Here is a 5,155-nt window from a genome sequence, read left to right as displayed (position 1 = left end):
TGCTTTGGGAAGATCACTACCAATAGACACGTCACAACTAACGACACCAACAGATCGTTTGATTTACACTATAAGATGGCTGTTCCTATCTTCAACAACTATCATATTTGCTATGGTCAGAGTGTTAAGAGTTCGTGGGAATACAGACGCCATTGATCCATTAAATGGTGAAGCAGAAAACTTGGTAGAACTTCCAAACCGAATTCTCCGAAATACAATAGAACAATTCTTACTTCATGCATCCGCTGTATTAACCTATTCGACATTCCTCGACGAGAGCAATATGAATAATATACCTTTTATGGTCATGCGGTTTATTCTTGGACGATTGTTCTATGCTGTAGGATATAGTTCTGATCCTATGCACAGATTTTTTGGATTTAATATGACATTTGGGCCTACGTTTATTACGTATGTTAAATGTATGTATTATGTTTTATCAACGCTAATATTTAGAACAAAATAAACGTTTTTACATAAAACCAGAATATTGATTAGATTTGTCAATGAGTTTGGGTATCAATTGAATTGGTTGAAATTTTTTCAATGTTTTACCTTTAAATGACGTATATAATTTGTGAAGCACAAACTGTTGACATGTAAATATTACCAAACAGGACCAACTCTGTGCAACATTAGAGCTGACGCTGAAAGAACGTTTCCCGAATATATTCTATATTCTGCAAATACTTCTCACCATGCCACCATCAACCGCAACTGCTGAACGCTCTTTCAGAGCTGTGAAACGCGAAAAAATGTATCTGATATCGACCATGGGACTTTCTTCACTTGTACTTCTGCACGTTCGATCTAATTTTGACATTGACATAAAAAAAGTTATTGACACGTTTAACAATGCTAGGCAAGGGAGAATGTTACTCTCTCAAAGGAACACGGTTGTTAACGTCAGTCTTACATACGAACGTCACATTCATATATCACCAAATTAAAAATTGATTGTTTGAATTGCTTTGTTTTCGTATGTTAACATATATGTCTTGAGATGATCCAGTTATCTAGCCATTCGAAGTTTTTTTTTCTCTGAAGCATAATAAATAAGGGAGCATTGCAAAGTTTTTGGATTTTTTTAGTCAGTTTTAGGTCTTTGATTTAATATATAAGTTAAGGATGTACTTAGGTGAAATTTAAAAAATCAAGAAATTAAAATTGATACTCCATTTTGAAAGAGCACCAGTTAAGGAACAAAATATGCTAAAAATATTGATAGGTAATGGACCTACTTTTCGAGATGTTTTAGTTTTTAAAAAAGGCGGGAAAAGGATGACTCGGACTTTTACCTTACATTTGCATTTGTTTTATTTGGGTCTCAAATCGAAAGAACAAAAATTAAGAAATTGCTTAAATTTTGGAAAATGGCCTTTTGTGACCTATTGAAGACTTTCGTACAGAGAAAAATGGGTGTTTTGGGCAAAATATTTTACCCTGTATTGATGGAAAAATACTAAGAAGTCCGAACATTTTACATCAATTTCCAAAACCTCATCCAAGATCCTCAACACTCAATTGTGTATACTTTTGAAGGTTTTAAAGGTAGCTAAACATCTCAATTGTATAATGTATGACATGCATACAATTTCATTATAATATTGACAATGATTTGAGAACAAAACTAATAGACTTAATAGACAAGAATGACAAAATAAGGGTACAGCAGTCAACATTGTGTTATAATCTTATCACTTCTAAAACGAGCAAACATGTTAGCAATGAAAAATAAAAAGGCATATACGAGAGTTGTCCGTAAAGTTCGTGGACAAGCTGAAGTCTCCGTTAAAATAGCATTTCAGGTAAATTCTTTTTGTATTTGTAATCCTAAACTATACCCTAGTTCGGTTAAATCAATAAATAATACTTACTACTTATAAATATAAGCACTAGAGACCCGTAGATATGGCGAAAATATCACACCAACATGCAGGCTGGTGTTTTTATAATTTTGTTATTTGAGTTTCAAAATCCGCCTCAAAAACATGAAACTTTCATTGTGACGTCGACATAGTCTTGAAGTTAAACCTGCTAAATTTGAATAGTCAACATTTTGAAATGGCGAAGAAATCTCGATTTGAAGCATTGAATCCAGAATCGTCAACTGAAAAAACAATTACGGAAAAGGTGGAGCAGCGGGCGGGTTATATGATTTTGTGTAGACATTGGAAAACGCCAACAGAAACTTACAAATTCTTTAAACAGTCAGAACAGTTAGTTGTTCATTAGTATTCAGATTGCGAAGTTGCAGACAAATGTGACATTTCTAAGACTACAGCGCACCACATTTTAGCAAATGATTTAAATATGAATCAAGTATAAGCTAGATGAGTACCGAAACTTTTTATAGCAGAACATTTAGGTAAATGAATGAAATTGTCAAATCAATTTATTAAATAAAAGTTTCTCGTGGTGGCATACGATTTCTAGACAGAATAATTACAACTGACGAAAGCTGATTTTATTACTTCGATCCGGAAACTAAACAGCAGTCACCAAGACAATGCACCGATCCACACTTCTCTAAAAAAACTCATCTACAAATTGATTTACTCCGTATAGCCCTGACTTAGCGGTATTCCCGCATAAAATATTTTCTCTGTGGGCAAAAGTTGGACAACTACCTGAACTAAGGAAAAAAGTAATGAACATAATCTTTAAAATGAAAACAGATCAGTTTGAAACAAATGTGTTGCTTTGAACGGAGACTACGTTCAGAAAATTAAAAATGTTGACGTCGTAACGTCGGAAATATTTGTTTGAGTGCTCCGGGTGAGAGTTTCGCATGATTTTTAAATTGATGAAAATACGACAATTGAAGCGGGTACTGAAATAAAATTGTGAACACTCAATCAGTAAATCATGAACTTAGTTATATACTTGTTTTAATAATTTTGGACGGGGAAATATTATTTTATTGATATTGTCCTCTAGCTTTACGGACAACCCTCGGAGACGAAGCATATTGACAAAAACGAAAGACAAAAAGTTACCATAGCAGAACAAAATGACGGGATGTACAAGTACTTAGCCCGTCAATTTGATTCTGACAAAAATAGGTTAAACAGTAAACGTTATTAATTTCATGGACAAATAAAAGAAAACAAATTAATAGATGATAACAAACGTCAGCACCTAGAATCAATACGTCAAGACCATCGTGTATTATTAGTGAAGTTTTATTAACAATGGAAAATTAAAACTTTTGAGAAATCGGATGAATCGCCACTATTTCGTGTGTTTTTTGTCCTCAATACTTTCCACTTCGAACTTTATTGGCCTTTTCAACATTTTTTTGATTCGAGCGTCATTGGTGAGTCTTTTGAAGACGAAAGGCGCGTCTGGCGCAAATACGAAATTTCAATTCTGTTATCTATGATGAGTTTATCTATTCCTTCTGATGGCGTATTCGTTTATATATCTCGATAAGTCCAAACGATGCTTTTGTGGTGGAATTGTGTCGTTCAGAATACCTACTATAATGACATACTTATATAACTGTTAAGTTCATCTTTATTTCATAGTAAACACAGTTACCAGGCGTCCACTAAATTTTTAACATTGTTAGTAATCTTGGTAAATTTTCCATACAGGTAAAAACACAAACATACTGAACTTCGAGGAAAATTAAAAACGGAAATGGCAATATCAAATGCTCAAACACATTAAGTTATTATTTGCTCTAGATGAAAACATTCGCGATGCTGTAATTGAAGACAGATATTACAAACTTTGCAAATTCATAGAGGGCGCTATTTCTATAACAAACTTAGAATATATGCAATGAAATAAATATAGAAAAAAAAAGGAAAATTACGTTCGTTGCTTTTGAAGTTATTTCTCTTACGCCAGAGAAAATTAGTTGTTCAACTGTCCTAATACAGGAGTTTATCTGGTCAATAAATTGCATATCGAGTGTGTTTTCAATTGTCCTAGCACAGGAATTGACCCGATATTTCCGTATTAGGACAATTGCACACTATGCACCACTTGCTTATCATGTTTTTTCCATGATTAATAATTCTGTATTAGGACACTGTGCAACAAATTTATCCTGATTTTATATAACACAACGTATCTTTTGTGTTTTCCATATCAGTTTTGCGTATTAAATTATAATCCTGTTACCTTTGAACTATTTGGTGAATGTATCACAAGTTGGAATCCCAAATATATGTAATAATCTTTATTGCAAAAAACATGAAACCCTGACGGGTTAAAATGCAAACATAGTACAATGTATACACAAGTGACAAGACACATAACTATACATGATAAATGTTTTTAAAAAGTGAAGTTGATATTAATAACATATATCTATATATAGATGTATATAATAATTGACCAATGTGGACCTTATTTTCGCAATTCCATAGATTGCTTTATATAGTCTACAACACTAGACAAAATATCTTTATTGGGATCTAGAATAGTTTTAAGTTTAGAGTTTGAGTCAAGCTGGTTAAAATTAGGATAATAGGTTTTAATTGCATTTATAAGGGAATGTCTTACATTACTGTTAATTTGGCAATGAAAGAAAAAGTGTTCCTCATCATCTAAAATTTTACAAACTTTGCACAGTCAGTGTTCTCTTTGAATTTTTTTATAACGTCCTAATTCAATTTCCAAATTATGATCACTTACACGTAATTTTGTTAAAAGCTGACGACTATTAAAATTGTTTAGATTGTGCAGGTAGTCCTCAAATTTAATTTCATTTTTAAGTTTACTATAAAGATAAAGTTTTGAACTATATGCCATTAACATTTTTCTTCTTTGGAACGAGAGTCGCCGTGTAAAACTTCACCACTTATAGATTTCAATGCTGAGTCTGAATAAGGATCTTCAAATAATCTAGAAACCCTGTTACCTTTCTAACCATATAAATTCCTTTATACTGACTCATAACCGCGGTTTGTTCTGGTCTTGGATCATTTATACCAATGTTTTGTCTTAATTTTGTAAGGCGTCACCACACCTGTTTGACATAATCCATCCATCTTTGGAAGGGACTCCAAAAGGGGGGGGGGGGGTGCTGCTTTCAGTGGCTATTTTCATTTTCTGTTATAAAATCCCCACCTTCACCCGTGGTGCTTTCACCTGAAATGGAAACCGATTCAAATCCTTTAATATGTTCAAGAACCTCGGA

Source organism: Mytilus galloprovincialis, chromosome 3, assembly GCF_965363235.1.
Source record: "Mytilus galloprovincialis chromosome 3, xbMytGall1.hap1.1, whole genome shotgun sequence".
Taxonomy (NCBI): Eukaryota; Metazoa; Mollusca; class Bivalvia; order Mytilida; family Mytilidae; genus Mytilus; species Mytilus galloprovincialis.
The sequence above is the reverse complement of the archived record's forward strand: the minus strand, read 5'-3'. Positions refer to the sequence as shown.